General features: G+C 45.9%; 1 protein-coding gene across 1 annotated transcript in view; it reads right to left on the reverse strand.

Moving 5' to 3' along the window:
- The window catches only part of LOC103181828 (protein kinase C and casein kinase substrate in neurons protein 2), a 103123-nt gene extending 79804 nt beyond the window's left edge, over positions 1–23319 (reverse strand). Inside the window, exon 1 of the mRNA XM_042335811.1 lies at positions 23225–23319. The gene's annotated coding sequence lies outside the window, so the exon portion shown is untranslated. The remainder of the gene's footprint in view (positions 1–23224) is intronic.
- Positions 23320–24683: the final 1364 nt, after the last annotated feature.

A 24683-nucleotide genomic window follows, 5' to 3' on the forward strand; every position in this document is an offset into this window, starting at 1 on the left:
GAGGTCTACTACTTCGAGTAGACTCCGATCAGGCATTCCAGTTATTGGGCATTAGGGTTAACTGGGAACATACCTGTCTGTGTGTGTAACTCTGACTAGGTTGAATCACCTTTGAAATAGGGACTCAGACCGATTGGGTTAGGAGAGAAGCAGAAGCCACTTTGTATGAAAGTGTTAATAGAATTTGCACGTACATTAAGGGGTGAGAACCGTCGCAGTATGGTGGAATTGGGGAGACCAGTGAGGAAAAGTTCAGCCGGGAAGTCTATTGGAAAAGTCCACCAGAAATTGACAAAGGTCTGGACGAGGGCTTCGGCTGCTGTGGGTGTGAGGTATGGACGGGGAAGTGCAATGTGGTGCAGGTAAATTCCTGCCTTTGATTGATGCTGTAGAGTTTCCTCAACATTGGAGCAGTATCATAATCAACATGGTTTACTCAAAAAATACTGTACTGGCAACGGAAGTACATTATGGTTCCATACACTTGCCTGGTTCTAATTTATGGGGGAAATATTTTCACATTGACTAACTTGAAGGCAGGAATACCCATAATATAGCCCAAAGCCATTTACAGCCCAGCACCACTTTACCTATGATCAACAGACGGAGGCTTCATTCTCCTGCCAATCGCAGGTTAACATGAAAACAAAGCTAAAATAAATAACAGACAAATTATTATATCTGAATCACAACTGACAGAACGTTCCCGGTGAAAATGAATTACCATATCATATGTAACAAACAACATAGCCTTCCAGCGATCAATTTAAGATATTTTTCCCACATACAAATGGCCAATTTGTTCCTGTTCATGCAACCTTCACTGGCAAGTTAAACATTTACAGGGCTGCAATAATGTTGCTCCAGCAACGCCAAAAATAAAATGACAGATCAATGATGCAATTTTGTTTCAAATCCAAGGAGGGACGAGAGATGCTAAAATTCTTAGAAAATCTTGAACCAAAACTTTTCATATATCAGCTTGTGGGATATAAAGAAAACAAATTTTGAAAACAAACACAACACAAAGTTAACCACAAAAATGTCTGGAATGTTAAAGCACTTTTCAGTTCATTACCCTATATTTGGAGAATTCAAGTAACATTCGCGCAACGTACTGCATTCCCAACACGTGCACAACATGACAAGGCAGGAAAGGGGAAAGAGGAGATACAGAAAAAATACAGTCAATTCACTTTACAGTGTGTTCTGTGAAGCGCTTTGGGACGTCCTCCCAACGTGAAAAGCGCTATATCAAATGCAAGGATTATTATTATTATTATAAATTTCAAAAGGAACTTTCTTCTTGTAGGATCTTTCTCTGAATCATTTGATCGTTGCACAAGCTGATAAATTTAAGTTGCCACACCCACAATAACAGTAGCAGTAACGGATCCTAGCCGTTATTTACTGCAACATGCTCCGATACTGTCAAGCACTCTGGGACGCTACCCTGCGTAAAGGGGCGCTATATAATTGCAAGTTGTTGTTCATGAATAAATAATATAGAAGACTAATGAATGGGACAAAATCTTGACGCACATAAGATAGTTTGCCCGCAAAATATACAATCAATTCAATTTACAGTATATTCTGTGAAGCGCTTTGATACATCTTGAAAATGTGATAAGGCTCTATATCAAATGCAAGGATTATTATTATTAGTAGTAGTTCTGCTGCATCCATGTACCAAGAGATCTGCATGGACCATTATTTTTTGTTTCTATTATTTTCTTCCCCCTCTGATAACACTCTGAGTTGGGGGTGAGCTACATCAAGAGGGGATTCCTTTTACTGTATTACATACAGCATCGTGATTTGGTACATTTTATTGATATGAAGCAATAGTGCAAGTCTGCATTATTGAATGGGGTTTCTAACAGGCTCTTCGACAAACAAATCTACTTCAGATACAGGTGATAGATACTTACTTATCTTTACTGCAACCACACAGACAATTCTGACAAGAAGTCAATGCAGAATGTTTACCTGACAGAAGCATTGGAATATTTGGACCACATGGCAATCGAGGGTTTCAAAGCCAACCAGGAGCAAGTGTCAAAAATAGAACCTCAAGCACTCCTGGCTCACGTGTTCCTTGGAAAAGCTCCTCCAAAGTACAAAGATTATTGTATGAGTACCAAATCTAAGTGCAGAGCCCATATTGTGAAGAACACACATTTTCCGTTGTGGTTTCCCTCACCCTTTCTCTGTTAAGATGAGGTCCCAATTACCTGAAAACCATCTGATGTAGTCCCCCTTGCTTACAGCTCCAGCAGCGTTCAAGTGGCTAGGCTGTGGATGTGGGGACCAGCACTTAAGTGTTGTCTTCCCAAGTCGGCTATTCTCATACAAATTAACTGGTGTACCCCACTCCCTGCTCTGTTGTAGAATGACTCACACACAGGGCAATACACACACACACACCACAGATACTAGGTTTGATAAATTTGGGCTTTAAGAATAAAAATGATGCCTTACTTGAATATTTGAATATTAACGTGGCAGCTGCATTCACAGAACGGACAGTGAGATTTGTGAGCTGTGATGACACAATAAAGAGCTGTGCAAGACTTCAGCAGCACACCCTGGCTTTAAAAATAGGCAGCTCCGTATCAAAAACAAGAAGTCAATCTGCAAAAGACCACAATGAGCATGTCTGCAACCATCAGTGATTAGCAGCAGCCTCCAGGACCTGTAATCCCAATGTTGGGCTGTTTTTAATTAAATGTTTTAAATGACAGACACATACATCAGTTCCATCATTTTCCCAATTTACATGTATTTTTCTCTCCCTTAAAATGCATCTACTGTGCAAGATGATCCCAACACTTTCATCAACTAATTATCCTCTTACCTTCCCTCATACATACATCACAAGATTGGTCTGATCATCTGACCTCATCCCCCAGGACTACCTCCCTAAGGGGCATGATAGTTGGCTGTAGTACTTCTCGACTCAGTATGGGCAAAACAATTAATCAGGCCTCTCAGGCCCCGTCAGATGTGTGTGTTTGCACCAGTCGAGGACAGAGTAAGTATTGCCTCCAATATCTTACCCAAACCCTCCTCCTCCAAGGGGATGAATAGTCTTAACCCGAAAATAGCTTCTTGGGAGTTTCAATCTAGCCTTCGGTTGTGCCTCAAATTTGCAATATTGCAGAAAGCCATCGCTGATTGCATGCAACCCTCAGGCAAAAGGGCCAGCAGATTCTAAAGGAGAAATATAAAAGGGGATGACGGAAAGGCAGGAGAATGGGTCTGAACAGATAGCTCTTTCAGAGAGCCAGCACGATGGGCCAAATGACCTCCTCCTGTGCTGTCAAGTTCTCCGGTTCTGTTCCCAAGAGCTCAAAAGCTGTTTTTTAAAATCCAAACACAATTGCCTAATATTTAAACAGTGTGTCAAGGAGACCGATAACTTGACTTATCAGTTAATCGAGACTTTGTAAACATTAACTAGGTTTGTTTTTCACACCAGCATCGACGTTCTGAGAGCATGTATTGAAATGCAACGTCAAATAGCGGTGTAGCTCCAGATCACTGCCAGACTAGAGAAAGTGACTGAACACACGGCAATTTCACTCAACACCAAAAATACGGCTATCAGTACCATTCTGTTACCAGCACTGGAATTAGCCATTCAAATGCTGACGATGAACAAAGTAAAAATTGTTTCAATGGCAATTATGCATTTGCATAAAGATGACAAATTGCAATGTTTGGCTGCCGTGTTCACCTGCAAAAATACAGCCAATGCACTATTTGGTAAATTCTATGAAATGATTCAACACATCCTCCCGTGTGAAAGGCATTATATGTCAAAGATTATTGCAGTGGTAAGCAAATGCAGGCAACATCACAGTTTTATAAAGAAGTTATATTTTTTTAAAGTTCTGAAAAAAATTATGAACTTAAGGAGTTCCTCTGGACCATTGCAGACCAATTGACTACCAAGTGGCACTGACATGAGCAATAAACAACAACAACAACAACAACAAGATTCCATTTATAGAGCGCCTTTCACGTCAGGAGGACGTCCCAAGGCGCTGCACAGTTGGGTCATGACCCGAGCAGGGGGGAAATGGTCAGGGTGAGGGGAGGGAAGGGAGGGAGCGAGGAGGGGGAAATGGTCAGGGTGAGGGGAGGGAAGGGAGGGAGCGAGGAGGAGGAAGAGAGTCGAGAGGGGAGCTGAAGGCACGGTCAAAGAGAAAGGTTTTGAGACCGGCCTTGAAGGAGGAAAGGGAGGAAGCAAGGCAAAGGCACTGGGGGATGGAGTTCCAGAGCCTGGGGGCTGAGAGGCTGAAGGCCCGACCACCGATGGTAGGGCGGTTGGGGCGGGGGACGTGGAGCAGACCGGAGCCAGAGGAACGGAGGGTACGGGCAGGTAGGTAGGGGGATAGTAGGTTGGAGAGGTAGGAGGGAGCAAGGCCGTGAATGGCCTTGTAGGTGAGGATGAGGATCTTGAATTCGATCCTCTGGGGGATGGGGAGCCAGTGGAGGCGAGCGAGGGTGGGAGTGATGTGATCGCGAAGCCTGGTGCGGGACAGTACACGAGCTGCAGAGTTCTGAATGACCTGCAGCTTGTGGAGGGAGGTGGCGGGAAGGCCGGCGAGGAGAGAGTTCCCATAGTCCAGCCTTGAGGTGACAAAGGCGTGAACCAGGGTTTCAGCAGCGTGAGGGGTGAGGTAGTGCCGTAATCTGGCGATATTCCGGAGGTGATGGAAGGCGGTGCCAGTTGTGGTGCGGATGTAAGGGAGAAAGGACAGCTCAGGGTCGAACAAAACGCCGAGGTTCCTGACCGGCTTTGAGAGGTGGAGAGTGCAGCCTTGGATGCTGATGCTGTCAGCGCCTGAGGTGCAGAGGCGCTGACGTGAGCCAATCAGGAGGGCCTCGGTTTTTCGCACATTGAGCTGAAGAAAGTTGTCTCTCATCCAGGACTCGATGTCGGACAGAGAAATACTGGTGACACAAAAGTTTCCTTAAACAGACCATGTCTCCCTAACACAGAAGCTGAATCTTTCCTTATTAACCGTTAAGCAGGTCATTCCAAGCTGTTTCTATGGTCCTGCAAATGGAGAAACCCTGAAGCAAATCATCTGTCTGCATCTTGCACGAGGAACAGAACATGAGAGAACAGATGGGGGGCTGGAGAGAAGGCATGAGAAATCCACTGATGCTCATACTCATCACAATTTCTTGATCTGCCCAGCATGTCATTTGTTTACCTTCTCACAAAGCTCCCTGATATGATGCTGTTTATTCCTACACCTGTGGTCCCAGCTTTCAGCAAACTGAGTGCAGTCCTGCTCAGTAATCCAACCTGCACTGCAGTCTACCTACCACCTTATACCTCCGCCAGCAACAAGTAGGGCATGGGAGATCACTTTTAAATCTTTCACAACAGAAGTGGTATAAATAACCAAATTACTTAGTGAATTCACAGTCTTCCATTACTCAGCAGTACCCAGTTAATCCATTATAGTGCTAAAAGCAACTCTTGCCGCACATTCTGGTAGGGATTTTGATTAAAGACGTTTGATCTGCAAACGACTGGCATCTTTAAAGCCCATGTAATGAAGAAAAGAAGGTGGGGGAGGAGATTGAAAACCAACATACTATATAACCTGCTATTCATGTAGTAAGCGCAAGTATTAATGCTGCAGCAATTCTAAGATTTCTTAATTCTTATTACTGTGGGATTAGCAGTTCAAGCACTGTTCCACATTCAATGTGTTGGTAGCATCAGACCATGTGCTTCATTTAAAAACATCTGTAACAAAACTTGTAAACAAAGAGAGGCTCCACTGAGAGGATGAGTGACTGAAAGTATTAGTTTTGAGTTATCAGCTGTGGGCCAATGGAAAAGTGCAAAATTTGTCAAACATTTCCACAGTTTTTGGCAAATATTGCTGCACTTTTCTATTGGCCCAGTTATCTGTTAACCTTAAACGCTCCCCCACCCCCACCAGGAATAAAGAAGCAAGTGATTGTGAGGCGCCTTTCTCTTGTTCTCAGTCAAGCAGTGAATCCCACAAAGTACCTTTTGGTTCAGTTTTCTCTCTCCTCGATTCAGATTTACATTAAAGCAAACCGTACTCAAGAACAGACTTCAGTCACGTGGAAAAGCAGCTGGGCTTCCTCCTTCTCTGCAGGGCTCACTGTCCAAGTGGGCTACGGGCCCAATTCACATTCAAACTGACTGTTAAAACAAGGGCCGATTATCCAGAGCTCATTGCAGGGTCCTGTGGTGGTGTAAGTCAGAGGGTGAACTGGTAACTCTGTGGTAAATTTCCTCTCTCAAGTAAACCACTACTCACTTGTACAATGCTTGGGAGTTGACTCGACAGACTGAACGGTTTACTCCTGTACCAAGAAGATTCCCCCACACTTACACGCATCACCATAACTGGAGTGGTGGTCCTCCATTTCCTCCTTTCCAGGGGTATGGCTCAAAAGGTTACACTACCCCTCCAGTGATCATTGCTGTGCGCAAAATTAGCTACCACATTCACTCCACTTTACAGTAAATCCTGCGAAGAGTTCCGAGATGTCTTCCCTCCATCAAAAGTGCTAGAGTAAAACTCACATAATTTGTATCAGTAAGGACCATAACATTTAATATGACTTATGGAAAGTCCGCATACAGGCAAACTGTACAAATCATAGAAAATCCATTTTAATCAATAATCTACTCTGCACAGCGTAATTCCATAGAGCCGGTTAGTGCACATGTAGTGACAGGTTAAAGCCACGTTTCACCGATTCAATGTCACCACATGCATACTTACCACCAAACATTGGAATCACAATGAGTCGCGGAAAATTAAGCACTCTGCGTATGCGTCGATGGATGAAGATAACTTTCCCTGGGATTGAACGCAAACTGAATGGGACTCAGGTGAATGTTCGACTTAGGCATTTATAAGATTTATACAGATAAGACTTATGCGAGTTTTACTGTATATCAAATGCAAAGATTATAATTTCATTCTTCCTGCGTAGAAAGTTGGCAGTCTATTCGATCACTGGGGTCGTCAAATTCAGCCCAGGTTTGTGGCCACACCATGGCCACAAACTTACAGCTCTAGTGGGGGAGCTGAATGGCAATCAGAGCAGGAACCCTGACTCATTTATACCCTCCTGACGTGAAATGCTGAGGCCAATTGTCACACCCTGATGAAGCTTGAGCTGAGAACAGCTCAGGTGCATAGAATGGAGATTGAATCCATAACTTATATGGCTGGTCTGTAAAGCTCCGCACTTTATGCAATTCAGTGAGACTACCTCCCATAGTGACACCTGTGCGCAGGAAGTTAGTTGCCTGACTGGTAAAACAAGAGATATAACATTCACATATCATCCGTCAGGTTGTGATCAGAGGTCAATCCCTCTGAATTAACGCTCTGTTCATCTTGGATCAAAGAAGACTGAAAAACTTGAAGCTCATTCAAAGACAACACGCTCACCAATCACACTTGTTGCACTGCAATAGTTACAATGTACAATGAATACAATAGGAACAAGAGAATAATTCTGGACTTCCTCTGAAGGGAAGTTTTTTAAAAAGATAATGGGAGTTCCTTTCCATGCACTCGACAAGAACGGTCACATTGTAAGTTGCCAGTGATACTGATCCAACCCAAACAGACCTGCGCTGCTTTCAGTACTGAGAGTCTACTTTGTCACACTGTTCTGGATAAGCAAGTAACTTTGAGCTGTTGTTTACTGACAGCTGCTTATCAAACAGCACTGGGTGAGTGCCAAAACTCCTAACTTCATACTGCTCTGCCACTCCTGAAGCACAAATAGGCAGAGCAAGTCTGATGGTGAACCCGGTGTTACTGCCTCATTGGAGGTGCAAATGAGCAATGGTCAGGGGTAACATTCAGAGTTATTTTGATCTTATGCAAAATCTTAACACGAGTCTTGAACCTCATGGTAAGCACAAACCCTTGTTCAAAATTAAAACCTTGTTAACAGAGGCAACGGGTCAGGCGGGGTGCAGGCAAAGCAGCCACGCTGGTCTGCAAGTTAATATTTTTAATAATTCACTTGATGAACAAATAAGTTAAGGGAAGGATCATTTCAGGAAGATGCAGGGGAGGGGTTTGGCTTTCACTGGCTGAGAAACATCTCTCTGTATTGCACAGGAAAAAGGTGGCAAGATGCAGCTGGAGGAGGGGTGGACCTTGTTGTGGATTCAGGAAACAAAGGGCTTTCTAAAAATAGCAATCTCTTCCTTCTCTCCCTGGGGAAGGAGAGAACAAAATGGTGCGATGGCCGAAAATAAGTCATAGCGAAAATAAATCATGACCGAGATAACAACTTTCAGAGTGATGTCAGAGGCCAGATCAGCAGGGAAGGTAACAATAACTGGCATTTATATATCGCCCTTCACACGGGTAGCGTCTCGGAGCTCTTAACCATGTGCACAGCGTGGTTCGACTCCAAGTTGGAAAGGAGGGGATGTGACTGAAGCTACAACTGAAGAGGAACATCTTCAGGTGTGATTTGCAGATCAAAGAGAAGACAAAGAAATTGAGGCAGGGAGTTCCAGCGATTCAGGACATAGTGGCTGAAAGCAGGGCTGCCAATTGTGGAGCAGAGGGGACAAGCGACATGCAGAAGCCCCGAGATAGCTGAGCCAAGGTAGTTCGGGTGAGAGAAATGTTTTTTAGAAAACTCCCAGCTTTGCTCCATGTCACTTAGGAAAGGAGCAAACCAAAGACTCTGCCTTGACTGGAAATAGTATGTCTAATGGCATACTATTGGAGCCCTGTAGCCCAGTGGTTAGAGCACTCGCTTTGCAAGCGAGAGACCTGAGTTCAATTCCAGGCAGAGGGCGAAACCTTGGGCAAGTTTCCTTACTCCACACGCCTAATAATAATCCCTCCAAAAACCAAAACTAATAATAAATTGGTCATTTTCAATCTACGACTGTTTGTGGACATTGCTGTGCGCAATTGGCTGCCGCGTTTGCCCACAAATATACAGTCAATTCACTTTACAGTGTGTTCTGTGAAGCCTTTGGGACGTCCTCCCGACGTGAAAAGCGCTATATCAAATGCAAGGATTATTATTATTATTATGTTAACCGTGTACCTGAGTCGACACATGGGAGAGTTACCATCTGTGTCATGTTGGGAATTTGTTCTCTGCTACCTGGCTTCTCTGCTCAATTAAAGTTCACTTCATATACAGATTGGCAGGACGCCTATTTCACAGACCTCCTCAGCCAATTTAAGCATGTTCGTCGAGTTGTTTCCCCACACCAACCACTAAAATGGAAAGGAGCATGGAAAGAGAAAAGAACAGCCCTTATTCCAAACTAAGATGGTTAGTACAGGGGGCAGAAATCTACTTGCATATGATTTTATCATCAGTTTACTATTTTGCAGTTTCAAGTTGCATTTTTGTTCAGCTTTAATTCCCAAATAAAAAACTCAAAAGGCTGCACAGATTAATAGTGTCAGACCTGGGAGCACACAGGCCAACCCCAAGGAAAACACATTTGCTCCAAGTAACAAAACCTATAAAGTTTTAGCACGTCTATTTACAGCATAATTTAATAGACAAAGCAACAAAACCATCACATTCTGCAAATACAATCAGCCTAAATCAGGAACTGGAACCATAAAGTAACGTTTCTCAACCAAGGTTTCACTATAAAAACAAACAAAAAGAGAGTAAGAAAAGAGCAGGGTGCGGAAAATAATTCAATCCCTACAAAATGAGCAATTTTGAGTTGCAATTTTCAGTACTATGCTGTGAACATGGTATTATTTCACATGTACCTTCCAAAAGAGTTGTCCTATCTCCATTAACTACAGAGAACACTTATTTTTGTTCTCTCAACACTGAACAGTACAACCAGTTTCAATGCTATACCAGGGTAAACAAGGTTGAACATAGTGACAACTTACACTGAGTTACAACAAACAAGACAACTCCAAACATAAATATCCTTTACTATGGTGGGGTGGGGGTGGGGTGGAGGAGGGGGGATGGGGAAGGTGGTGGAAGAGGACCAGAAGATTAGAGCCTGGTAACCTCCAAAGTCAATTCAGGAGTCGCCCACCAGAAGGCTTGGAGGGTTTCTGAGTCAGAAATCTGTGCTGAAATATAAGTGGACTCTCAGATTTGCTTTGAAGCCAGTTAACAACCAGTTAACAAATTGTGCAAAATAGGTTAATGCAGTGGAGGATAGTTCAGATCTTTCTAAATGCGGAATCCAGACTTTGCACTTTGCAATGTAGAAACAGCTGTGCATTCTTCATCAGATTTACATGAACTGAATGTCAATGTAGTCCACTCTCAGTCATCTCCATTTTTGGTGTAGTTATGCAAGGGTCTGTTTATTACGCGCGTGCACCGTGGGCCCACGGTACACATGGCAACTGCAGGAACAGTTTGCAGGAACAATAACAACAACAAATTACGTTTGTATCGCGTTTTTCACTTTGGGAGGACAATTCAAGTAGGGTGGAGGAAGGAGGGTGACCGAAGGTTGAAGAGCAGGGTCTTGAGACGGGTCTTGACGGAGGCTAGGGAGGGGGCAAGGCAAAGGGACTGTGGGATGCAGTTCCAAAGGGAGGGGGCAGAGAGAGTAAAGGCCTGATCGCCAATAGTGGGGTCGGGTGGGCTGGGGGAGGGACATGGAACAGGCCAGAGTCCGCTAAGTGGTGGGAGGGGACAGGTTGATATGGGGTTAGTAGGTCAGAGGTAGGAAGCTGCAAGGCGGCTTAAAATGTGAGGACGAGAATTCTGAACTCTATCCTCTGGGGAATGAGGAGCCAGTGGAGTTGGGCGAGGATGGGGGTGATGGGGTCACGGAGTCTAGTGCTGGAGGGGACACGAGCTGTAGAGTTCTATATTATCTGCAGCTTGTGGAGCGAAGAGTTGGGAAGACCCACAAGCACAGGGTTAGCAATTTCGAGCCTGGATGAGTAAATGCATAGATGAGGATCTACTAAGGGGAGAGGCAGTAGCAAAGCTGGAAACGTACACAAGACTAGTTATTGGCTTCCTAAGCACTGACAATTTGATGAAGTCAGCAGTGACTTGGAAGCACTGCACGTCAGCCAGGACATAATTTAGTCTGATTTTATAGACCTAAAACTACCATGTTATAACGGGGTCTGACTGTATTTCATTTCTCTGCCACATCGCTCACTTACAGCAGAATATTCCTGTGCTTAAACATCTTGACAAAATATTGGCGGATAATGTGGTAGTACAAAACAATTCTGAAAAAGTGTAAGTGTTGATTTAACGATAAAGCAATAATAATACTTGCATTTGATATAGAGCCTTATCATGTCGTTGAGCTGTCTTAAAGCACTTCACAGGATCTACTGTAAAGTGAATTAACTATATTTTTTGTAGCAGCCAATTTCACACAGCAGTGTCCCACAAACAGTCGTGGATTGAGTGACCAAAATATTATTTATTTATTGGGATTATTATCCCTGGAAAGCGATCCGCCAATCGACTGACAATTGGGTTCCTACTTACTGCTAAGTAAACAGAGGCCTGTGGAGTAAGGGAACCTGCCTAAGGTTTCACCCTGCCCAGGAATCGAAACTGGGTCCTCTCGCTTGCGAGGCAAGTGCTCTAACCAATATACACAAAGTTCTGTTTGGCTAACTTGTCCTGACAATTCTTGTTTCTACCACTTTTACCCCACAAACAGCGGCCGCTTGAGCCTATAGCAACGACAGATAATCCAGCTTTCTGGAACCGTCTTCCACAAACCTTTTTCCAATTCCTCTCTCGCTGTCTTCCAAACCCTCTATTTGACTGTGCTTTCGGTCAACAATCCTCAATTCTTGCTGCTCCATGTTCTCTGTCATTATTTGTTGAGCAATTCAAGATGTACATCCTAAACGAAGAGCACTATACAAGACCAAGTTGCTCAGGAATAAAGTTTGTTCGGAAATTGGTTGTGTGCGGGATACCTTTTTTTTAAGGGATAAGATACTTGCACAATTACAAAATGCATTTCTTATGAAGATGGAAGAGAATTTTGAGAGATTTTATGCTTCCCTCCCAAGCATTTGGAATAGTTGACAGAGTTAAATGCCACACCTGGGCTCACCTACAGGTAGATGTGAAAGACTGATCGTCTCTTCAGTTTCCCTTTATTCCAGGCTACTCACTCTCACACAACTCGCTCTCCAGCCAGACACAGGCTGAGTAACTGCCTTCTTTCTCCACAACCAGTCAATGATGCTCAGTCTTTGAATTTGTACTCATCTCTCGCTGTACACATATTTTCTGACATGATGCATCCATTCCCCAAAAGCAGATGCCAGAAGCTCACAGTTAGGCCATGACACATTCGTCCCACTTTTTCCAGATTTTTATAATGAACAAAAAGGCCCATTTTAAGGCATACAAAAATATCACGTCATGATTTACTGTGACTGATGAAATTTTGTTATTTATTATGATGATACACAAGTTCTAAAGCACCTCTTAGTTTCTTCCCTAGTTTGCACAAATTAAAATTATCAGTCCCAGTTGTACCTTCTGTAAACAGCAATGTTTCTTGGACTGTCTAAAGCAGGATTTCCAACTACAGTATTGTACAATGCTGTGGAAATAGACACGATTTGCTTTACAGTGCGCAATTGGAGATTTAAAAACAAAATCATCACTTATAAGAACAGGAGGAGGCCATTCAACCCCTCAATTCTGTTCTGCCCTTTTGTTAGATTCTGGCTGATCTGTATCTCAACTCCATTTACCCGCCTTGCTCCATATCCCTTGTTACCCTTACAAAACAAAATCTATCGACCTCAGTTTTTTTATTTTAATTGTAATTGATCCAGCATCCACAGCCTTTCCAGATTTCCACTATCCTTTGTGGGTAGATTAAATCTGGTATGATATCCAGTTATCACTCAAGTATGATAACATGAAAATATGACATAACTATCCTTTTCGCATCCTACCTCTCCACCCCATGAGGTTTTCTGTGTTCTGTGCATTTCTAGATGGAGGGCTGCCGTCAGACCTGATCTCAGACAAATTGCTCCACTTCCAACCACAGAGAATTTGTGTGAAAGACTCAAGGGGAGGGTCAATGTTCTGATTTACCCCTTGTTCCCAAAAGAAAGTCTCCATATCTTGATCCAATCAGTCATCGCATAGCAGTACTGAGCTTTCTGTTGATGAATGTATTGTGTATAACTGTATTAAAAAAAATACCAACCGGCAAAATATAAAGAACATGCTTGGCAGCCGAATATCAGAATTGAGTCAACCCTCTCTTGATCATCTGGTTCCTGTACTCCAAGGCACTGCTGATGACGGTAACTACATCAGCAGGACTTGGGAGGAGAAGATGAGGGTGCAGGGATTCTTCCAATTCAGCTCCTCTTAATCCTGTAAACCAAAGCCCTAACGGGTAGGATCATCGTTGCTGGAAATGAGGGGACGTTTGCCAGGTCGTAAACTTAATGGCAATCCATGTAGATTTTGCCCAATCATCTCTAGAATTAAGGAAGCAGAGTGAGAGTGCACATGTTCCAGAGTCAGGGACATTCCCTTTCATAGGTAGCATGCTTATGTGGAACTCTGTCTGATTTGGACACTTCTAAGCAATAGTGATGGGTTTCCACACGTAACAGACACCCTATCTACTGAGAGAAGGTCTTGCAGCAGAGAGAATAATAATAATAATAATCCTTGCATTTGATATAGCGCTTTTCATGTCAGGAGGACATCCCAAAGCGCTTCACAGAACACACTGTAAAGTGAATTGACTGTATATTTGTGGGCGAACGCGGCAGCCAATTGCGCACAGCAATGTCCCACAAACAGTCGTAGATTGAAAATGACCAATTTATTATCGTTTTTTGTTTTGGACGGATTATTATTAGGTGTGTGGAGTAAGGAAACTTGCCCAAGGTTTCGCTCTGCCTGGAATTGAACTCAGGTCTCTCGCTTGCAAAGCGAGTGCTCTAACCACTGAGCTACAGGACTCCACAGAATGTACCAGGCCTTTAATTATGAGACGATAGTGCCTCAAAACCCAACTGTATATTGAAAAATTCAAAATAAATCTTTATCGTTATATTTAATATAACTATCACCTTACATGTCGGGAGGACATCCCAAAGTGCTTCACAGGAGATACTGTTTATTTTGTGGGTGAACATCTCAATTATGTAACCGAAAATCAGTTATCTGGCGTTTGTATTTTGATAGCACCCTCCCGTCTTATCTCCAGGGACTTACTGGGGTGTGGTTCCACAGCAGCCACTGCCCCCTGACACCTCACCCAAGTCATGATGTTCCTTTGTGTCTGAGCCAAAACAGCAACTTCTGACCTAAGCTGATATGCATACATGCAAATGTTCAGCAGCAGGCATTGCATTTCCCTCCTTGACTTGTTGTGGGGTTGCTAAGGTCAATTGTTGTGCCCAGCCTAGATAAGGATTTGAACCTCCCACCTTAGTTGACTCGGTGCTCATTTATTAGGCTATTGGGCAAGGCCGTCATGACCTTGATATGATGTTCTGTTTCACAATAAGGCAGGATGTGGAACTTTGGCCCTAACTTTCTCTGTGCACACTGAATACCTGATGTTTGCTGTGCTTACGAAAGGAATTGCCAAACAGAGGATGACTGTTTTCCTACCGGATGGGAAAAGTAGAGGGGAGCAAACCTTGAAGTGAACTCAAGTATTATTCTTGCTGCAGGTCATGTCCTGACTCCAACACACTTGTGGTAGAGTAGAATAATCAGCCTAGAATTAAAGCTTCATATTTACAAAACCACCATAAGTCTGAACTGTGATTGGGGCCCCGAATCACCTTCAAACTTTCACCTGAAATGCCAACGATGCCAAACACCACCGATCCACTCCACATCAACTCGCAACAAACATCACAAATACCAACATCTCTCAATGGACAATACCTGCAATACTGACCGATAACAAGCTCCGCAAATTGAAAAAGAACTAGTACTTTTTGTAGCATTTGTCCAAAAGCATTTGTTTCAGTTACCGACTGTCTGGTATAGTGGCTATTTCTGCAGGCAAACTTGACCACCATTTGCATGAGCAGGTTCCCACAGATACCCATGATTGTGATTCACCAATGCACCAAATAAGTTTGCTTCCCTTTTTGGAGTGTGGATTTTTAATCTTCATCAGAACAGGCAGCCGGAGTCTCAGTTTTTCGCCCACAACAAATGAGTGTTATTTCAAATCAAATTAATTATGCTCATTTAGCCCACAAAATAAAGTCAATTCATTTTACAGTATACTCTGAGAAGCACTTTGAGACGTTTCTGGGACGTAATCACGTGCTGTATGAAATGCAAAGATTATTACGATTATTATTCACATGAACATGGTGGGAGGCCAAACAGGTCTGGCCTCCTCCTCGTCGCCCAAGTCCTCCGCTCCACCTCGGCAGCCATGCCTTCAATCACTATGCCCTGAGGCTCTGGAACTGCCTTCCTCACTCCCTTCGCCTCACTCCCTCCCTTCCTATTTTCAGGTCTCTGCTAAAGACCTTTCTTTTCGACCGCGCATTTGATCACTTTCCTCCCCCTCCCCTGGGCTCGGTCCTGGGACGTTGCTGTGAAGCGCTCTAAGACACCGTGCGGCATAGAGGGCGCTATATAAATCCAAGTTGTTGTTGTTGTTCTTTAGTCCCACCCCTTTCCTGGTGTGTGTACATGGAAGCCAATTGTATTTTCTCTATGTGTATCTCGATGCAGACATGGAAACTTTTGAGACGATGTAGCTCAGCTTCATTCTGGGCAATACTTTACAAACTGGGCATTATGGGGAGCTACATCTGAACATCATTAATATTCCATTTGTAAAACATCACCCTATTGTATTGAATGCTTCCTGAACATAAATCTGAGATGAAGCTCATGAAGATACCACTAAAAGGGGTAATGTCCAAAGCAGTCAACTCTGCAGTACTGTTGGAGCAATCCCAGAGCAGGATGAAAGCTTATGGATAAGAATGCTTAGAAAATGTATTCAGTTTATCTTTGTTAAGCTGTCTGTGTCTTTTTTTTTCTAAAATCAAGTTGAACTTTGCGGAGTATTTGTTGCAGAGACTGATGTGTATAGCACATGACTAATCGGAAAACTGAGTTAAAATCCTGTCGGGGAAAATTCTATCAGTATTTGGCTATGTCGTATGTGGGAGGGAGACAGACACATTAGGCCAACAGGGGAGGAGCTCCCTTTTTATCCTTCCCAACCAATCCTTAGAAGTGATATTAATGGTGGTCATGGTGATGTGGTTAGGATACACTACAGTACTGTTCCAATTGAGATAGGGAAGGCTCTGAAAGGATGAAATGATAAACAATAGGTTTATTCTTTCAACGCCACACTGCAGCTGGCAGAATGCAATTTCCACAAGCCCGAATGTGCTTATAAGTGGAATATGTTCAACTATATTTCAAACAATTTAAATCATCTTGTTACGTAAATATTAATGGTCTGTTTAAAAAAAATTGAGTCTGGTTTAAGATGCAAAGCACCAGGCTCAGTGAGTTTTTTTCCCCAAAATGAGGCTTATAAATAAGACTCTTGTTTGGAAGAAAAAAAAGTTACCCAAGACCATTTATTCACTTTTGATAAATTTCAGTGCCATGTTCCGAAAATAGTCCTGCAGTCACAAAACACAGGAATTGCTTATATTGCAGAATAACGCTGTTTACATGAGATTATTGAGGGTGATCTTATGCTTTTGTGACATTGTGTATTGGTGAAATAGTTTTTATTTACAGTTCAACTCCACATTCTTACAGCACTGAGGAATAATATCTGGACCTAATGGTGTCCTGACAAACAAAGCTTCAGTAAGCAAAGTCAGCAGGACAAGAGATACAGGTTCAGGATTGTGAAGGGAAATATTAGAAACACCAGGAAGTATATTTTTTACACAGAGGATAATCAACAGCTGCAAGGGGTTAACAGGAAGGGTTTTTGAGGTTAGAATGTTGTACTCATTTAAGAAACAACTTGTAATGCTGTAATGGAAAGACTAGAGAGTGAGCATTCTGGATTGATAAGATCAAATGGACCGAAGGACCTTTCTTGTGACATTAACAACTTGACTCTTAAAGTGCCAGTGTTCACCTCCAAAATGTATAGTCACTACACTCTAGAGTAAAAAGTAGAGCCTTTTATCACTAGTGGACCTGCTTGGTAACTGCATTGCACAGTTAAACAATTCTCTTAATACTCCTCGTTTTCAAAATAGTATACAAAATAGTTGCTGTGACTGCAGCAGCTGTTATTTTGTACACCCTATTTTATATCTGATGATATGCTGCAGCACTGTTAAAAAGGCATAGTAATTTGCTTCGGTCTTCCAAGGAGCTAACAGATAAAGGTACAACCCATATATACAGAGACAAAAACAGAAGTCGCTGGGAACACTCAGCAGGTCAGGCAGCATATACGGAGAAAGGAAAGTAAGTCAATGTTTCAGGTCCACGACCCTTTGCCAGAACTGGGGCATGTTGGAAGGAAGTGGCTTTTAAGGGCTAACAGAGAGAGGGGACAAAGCAGAAAATGGAGTACAGGACAGGGGATGATGGGTTAAAGAGGTGTTAATGATGCAAATGGGGGGGGGGGGGGGGGATTGCAACAAAATAGGCGGATCAACGAGAGAAAAAGTGTGTCTGGGACCCAGATGATGTGGTAATGGTCACAGAAGAGGGGGAGGGAGAAAGTGAGTTGTTAGGGTCTGAAATTATTGAAATTAATATTGAGGCCAGAGTCTCTGTAAGGTCCCTAGCAGATAAATGAGGTGCTGTTCCTGAAGCCTGCGCTGTGGCTCAATGGAACAGTGTAGGAGACTGTGGATGGAGAGGTTGGAGTGCGAGTGGGAGGGAGAGTTGAAATGGCAAGAAACTGGAACCTCAGGGTTGTGGTTGCGGATAGAATGAAGGTGTTCAGCAAATTGATCACCCAATCTGCGTTTCGTCTCCCCAATGTAGAGGAGACCACATCGTGAGCAGCAAATGCAGTAAACGACATTGGTGGTAGTACACGTGAATCACTGTGTCACTAGAAATCTGTGTTTAAAAACATAAGAATTAGGAGCAGGAGTAGGCCATTCGGCCCCTCGAGCCTGCCGCGCCATTCGATAAGATTATGGCTGATCTTCAGACCTAACTCTAATTATCTGCCCTCTCCCCATATCCCCCAATCCCTGTTTTTAAAAAATCTATCAGTCTCAGCCTTGAAGATGTTCAAGGACTGAGCATCTACAGTCTTCTGGGGTAGTGAATTCCATAAGGTCACTACCCTCTGAGTGAAGAAATGTTTCCTCAACTCTGTTCTAAAAGGCTGACCCTTAATTTTAAGACTGTGATCCCTGGTTATAGATTCTCCTACCAGAGGAAACAGTCCCTCAGTGTGTACTTTATGCAGCCCTTTAAGAATCTTATATGTTTCAATAAGATCCTCCCTAATTCTTCTGTACTCTAGAGAATACAGCCCTAGTTTATTCAGCCTATCCTCATAGGTCAGTCCCCTCATCCCAGGAACTAACCGAGTGAATCTATGCTGCACCCCCTCTAGGGCAAGTATGTCCTTTTTTAAATAAGGAGACCAAAACTGCACACAATACTCTAGGTGCGGTCTCACCAAGGCCCTATACAGTTGCAGCAAGACTTCCCTACTCTTGTACTCTAAACCTTTTGCAATGAACGCTAACATGCCGTTCGCCTTCTTAGTTGCTTGCTGCACCTGCAAACTAACTTTTTGAGACTGGTGTACAAGGACACCCAAATCCCTCTGCACACTAACACTATCTAATCTCTCCCTCTAGAAAATAATCTGTTTTTCTATTTTTTCTACCTAGGTGAATAACTTCACACTTCCCCACATTAAATTCCATCTGCCACCTACTCGCCCACTCCCCGAGCCTATCTATATCCCGTTGCAATCTTTTTGCATCATCCTCAGAGCTTACTCTCCCACCTAGTTTAGTGTCATCCGCGAATTTAGATACGTTACATTCAATGTCCTTGTCTAGATCATTGATGTAAATTGTAAATAGCTGAGGCCCAAGCACTGATCCTTGTGGCACTCCACTAGTCACATCCTGCCAATTCGAGAATGACCCGTTTATCCCTACTCTCTGTTTTCTACCCCTTAGCCACTCTTCAATCCATGCTAATATATTCCCATTAATCCCAAATAAACAGTTTGGGACCCTGGACAGTGGTATAGGAGGAGGTGAAAGGGCAGGTATTGCATCTCCTGCGCTGGCATGGAAAGGTGCCGGGGGGAGCACAGGAACTGTTGGTGGTGATGAAGGAATGAACCAGGGAATCATGGAGGGAACGGTCCCTTCGGAATGCTGAGAGGGGAGGGGAAGATATGTTTAGTGGTTGGATCATGCTGGAGGTGCCACAAATGGCGGAGAATTATTTATACAGAGAAGCAGGTTGCTGGATCAGTTCCCACTTCGAACTGAGTTAGCTGACTTCAGCCAGGCCAGCCATCTCTTTCAGTTTTTTTTCTCTAATCATTCTGATTATGTACCTTATTGATAAAAGTAACAAGTAAATATTGTGGTTAACTGACTTAGATTGCAATTATTTCTTTCCTGTTTTGTCATTGTAGTTTGATCTGATGTTACTAATTCAATGTTATTAATTTGGGATGAGGAAGTCATGTACAACACGTTTGTTGACTGTAACATTGCTGTGCACAATTGGCTGCTGCATTTCACCCACAAATATACAGTCAATTCACTTTACAGTATATCCTGTGAAGCATTTTCAGATGTCTACAAGACATGAAAAGCACTATATCAAGAATTATTATATATTTATTATAGTTCACGGCACATCTTCCATTTCAGGGAAGAGCGTATTTTTAAAATTTCTTCTCCCCCTCCCTCCTCCTCTTTGGAAAATACAGCCAACTGGGGTGAGTTTAGGAGCTGGTTTGCAGAATATCAGCCACATTCTGAACTGCTCAGTGGATCCACCAACATTGTGCACGATCAAGCTGTCACCTGTCTCATTTGTTGCTGTTCCAATAACCTAATACTGTAGATCAGAGAATAAATTTCATGTTGGTTGGTGTAAGATTGTCTTAAAATTGCGTCAGACTTTCAGAATATTTTGAAACTCAGTCTTGCCTCTTATTTTTCTAAATAAAACTTTGCTGGACACTCACAAGAGAGAGGGGAATACAACAACAAAATTGCATTTATAGAGCGCCTTTCACGTTAGGAGGACGTCCCAAAGCGCTGGACAGTTGGGTCGGGACCCGAGCAGAGGGGAAATCGTCAGGGTGAGGGGAGGGAAGGGAGGGGGCGAGGAGAGGGTAGAGAGTCGAGAGGGGAGCTGAAGGCACGAGAGCTGAAGGCAATAGAGGGTATGGTAAGGAGTAAGGAATGGGTGAAGACTTGTGTGGAATATGAACATAAACATGTACTAGTTGGGCCAAGTGGCCTGTTTCTGTGCTGTACATTATTTCTAAAACTATCATTTGTTCAATTTAAACAAGGTGTAAAATAATAATAATCCTTGCATTTGATATAGCGCTTTTTACGTCGGGAGGATGTCCCAAAGCGCTTCACAGAACACACTGTAAAGTGAATTGACTGTATATTTGTGGGCGAACGCGGCAGCCAATTGCACACAGCAATGTCCCACAAACAGTCGTAGATTGAAAATGACCAATTTATTATTGTTTTGTTTTGGAGGTATTATTATTAGGTGTGTGGAGTAAGGAAACTTGCCCAAGGTTTCGCCCTCTGCCTGGAATTGAACTCAGGTCTCTCACTTGCAAAGCGAGTGCTCTAACCACTGAGCCACAGGACTCCACAATGTAAGCACTGCAAAGAGAATCTCTCCCCACCCACAGATCACTGCGGTAGCGAAGGACCTTGATTTCAGACTTTTTCTCAATAAATGTGTTCGTGCCATCAGCGACAAATGTACCATTATGAATGGAATGCCTACTTAACATGTCAGAGATTAATAAATAACTTAAGGCCTGGAACCTAATCCAGGATTTTAGATTGCAACACAAAACTTAACACCCCCCGCCCCACCAAAAGAAAACCATAAGATCATTCCAAAATCAGACTTTAATTCTGTCAGGCATTTTTATATATTCTAAAAAGGTTAACATTTAACTGTTGGAAGTTTTTATTCCATTTCTGAACCATTCTTTAGCTGCCAAGAGCTGAGGTTTTACCTTTGATGCTGAAGGTCATTCATAACAAAACATTAGCTTTCTCCCTCTCCGAGAATACCAAATTTAGGTGTTTTTTTCTCTAATCTAACCGATTACATTAGTCCTGATCTACTACATGTGTATTGAATGACCCAGTTCAATGCAGAAACAGGAAGCCACTATATCACATCGCCAGAACATTTAAGTGCAAAGAAATACGGTAGTGTCAGCTGCTCCAAGAAGTTCAGATACAAACTTTGGTTAACTCACGAATTACACTCAGTCACTACCTGTGAGCTGCAGCAGCCCTTCCAAAAAAATGGACCTTCAGAGTCCTCAGTTTGCTTAAATCATTACCTGATTTGGTCGTCTGTCAGGATCTACGTTACAATTAAGGTGGAACATTTATTTACCCACATTGCATGATCGGTTGGCCTTTGAATGCAATCCAACGATAATAAAATACGCCCATGGTAATTTAATGGAAATGACTTCACACCAGAGTATAAACCTTTTGAGACCTGAAACAATGACCACATTGACCTCGCTCCTCTCTGACAGGATCGGTCACTCCTCAGCCTGTGGCAGAGTGGGGAAACCACTACGGGTCCCACCTTTCGTGCCACTTTTCAATCAAAATAACGGGACGGTTCAGCGACCCTTACCGACAAGTCAACAGCGCTGCGCACAAAAGTTTTTTTTTAAAAAAACACATTAAACCCTCCGGATTAACATTTTTTTATATAAATGCAACCGCTTGCAGAGGGGCGAGAGGAGGGAAAGAGGGGGGGAGGATCACGAGCTCAGTGAAGGGACAGCTGAACCGGGCAGCGGATTGTGCGCTCGATTGGCAAAGAGCAATGAAAACACGGCGTTGCTGAGCAGTTTCCAACCGGACACACACACAGACCCCCCCCCACACACACACAGACCCCCCCCCACACACACACAGACCCCCCCCCACACACACACAGACCCCCCCCACACACAGACCCCCCCCACACACAGACCCCCCCACACACAGACCCCCCCCCACACACAGACCCCCCCCCCCCACACACAGACCCCCCCCACACACAGACCCCCCCACACACACACACACAGACCCCCCCCACACACACACAGACCCCCCCCACACACACACAGACCCCCCCTCACACACACACACAGACCCCCCCCACACACACACAGACCCCCCACACACACAGACCCCCCCACCCCACACACACAGACACCCCACACACAGACCCCACACACACAGACCCCCCCACACAGACACAGACACCCCCCCCCCACACACACACCCCCACACCACGTCACTGGAGCTGGAGCCCAGCACTGAGCGCACAGCCAAACCCCAAACTGCATACCAGCACAGCTGCGTCACCGGGTCGAAGTGAATGGTTTCCCCCAAAAAGTCTTTGCCTGTGGCTGACGGGGGGAGTGTGTGTGTGTGTGGGGGGGGGGGAGTGTGGGGGGGGAGTGGGGGGGGAGTGTGTGTGTGTGTGGGGGGGGGAGTGTGAGGGAGGGGGTGGGGGGGGAGTGTGGGGGGGGTGTGGGGGGGAGTGTGTGTGTGTGTGTGGGGGGGGGAGTGTGGGGGGGGGTGTGGGAGTGTGAGGGAGGGGAGTGGGGGGGGGAGTGTGGGGGGGGAGTGGGGGGGGGGAGTGTGGGGGGGGGAGTGGGGGGGGGAGTGTGGGGGGGGGTGTGGGGGGGGAGTGGGGGGGGGAGTGTGGGGGGGGGAGTGGGGGGGGGGAGTGTGGGGGGGGGTGTGGGGGGGGGGTGTGGGGGGGGATTTGGGGGTCTTTAAAAATGACCTTTTTCGGACACGTTTTGCCCTTTTTTTAAAAAAAGCAACAAACCGGGACCGCAGCAGCAGCGCCGTCTCTGCTTCCCCTCTCTCCCCCCCCCCCCCCCCGGGCAGTCAGTCAGTCAGTCAGTCAGTCAGTGAGTGCGGCCTCTCCCCCCCTCAGCCCCGAGTGAGGAGCAGCGCCCCCACACCCCCCACTCCCCCCCACACCCACTTACCGTGGAGCGGCCGCGGCGGAGTCTCGGCTGTGGACCCTCTGCACCGCCTCAGTCACGAGCGGTGGCGGCTCCGCCCCTCACACACGGCCCGAGCCCCGAGCGCGCGCCTGACGTCACCCGCGCTCCCGCCACAGCACAGGGACAGCGCCCTACACCCCCCCCGCCCCCCCCGCCCTGCCACTCACTGCCACTCACTGCTGCCCCCCCCGCCCTGCCACTCACTGCCACTCACTACTGCCCCCCCGCCCTGCCACTCACTACTGCCCCCCCCCGCCCTGCCACTCACTGCCACTCACTACTGCCCCCCCCTCGCCCTGCCACTCACTGCCACTCACTACTGCCCCCCCCGCCCTGCCACTCACTGCCACTCACTACTGCCCCCCCCCGCCCTGCCACTCACTGCCACTCACTACTGCCCCCCCCCGCCCTGCCACTCACTGCCCCCCCCCGCCCTGCCACTCACTGCCACTCACTGCTGCCCCCCCGCCCTGCCACTCACTGCCACTCACTACTGCCCCCCCACCCTGCCACTCACTACTGCCCCCCCGCCCTGCCACTCACTGCCACTCACTACTGCCCCCCGCCACTCACTGCCACTCACTACTGCCCCCCCCCGCCCTGCCACTCACTGCCACTCACTACTGCCCCCCCGCCCTGCCACTCACTGCCACTCACTACTGCCCCCCCGCCCTGCCACTCACTGCCACTCACTACTGCCCCCCCCACCCTGCCACTCACTACTGCCCCCCCCCGCCCTGCCACTCACTGCCACTCACTACTGCCCCCCCGCCCTGCCACTCACTGCCACTCACTACTGCCCCCCCCGCCCTGCCACTCACTGCCACTCACTACTGCCCCCCCCTCGCCCTGCCACTCACTGCCACTCACTACTGCCCCCCCGCCCTGCCACTCACTACTGCCCCCCGCCCTGCCACTCACTGCCACTCACTACTGCCCCCCCCACCCTGCCACTCACTACTGCCCCCCCGCCCTGCCACTCACTGCCACTCGCTACTGCCCCCCCCGCCCTGCCACTCACTGCCACTCACTACTGCCCCCCCCGCCCTGCCACTCACTGCCACTCACTACTGCCCCCCCCCGCCCTGCCACTCACTGCCACTCACTGCCACTCACTACTGCCCCCCCTGCCCTGCCACTCACTACTGCCCCCCCCCCCCGCCCTGCCACTCACTGCCACTCACTACTGCCCCCCCGCCCTGCCACTCACTGCCACTCACTACTGCCCGCCCTGCCACTCACTGCCACTCACTACTGCCCGCCCGCCCTGCCACTCACTGCCACTCACTACTGCCCCCCGCCCTGCCACTCACTACTGCCCCCCCGCCCTGCCACTCACTGCCACTCACTACTGACCCCCCGCCCTGCCACTCACTGCCACTCACTACTGCCCCCCCCCGCCCTGCCACTCACTGCCACTCACTACTGCCCCCCCCGCCTT

This window comes from Callorhinchus milii, unplaced genomic scaffold (genome assembly GCF_018977255.1).
Source record: "Callorhinchus milii isolate IMCB2004 unplaced genomic scaffold, IMCB_Cmil_1.0 Scaffold5, whole genome shotgun sequence".
Lineage (NCBI taxonomy): Eukaryota > Metazoa > Chordata > Chondrichthyes > Chimaeriformes > Callorhinchidae > Callorhinchus > Callorhinchus milii.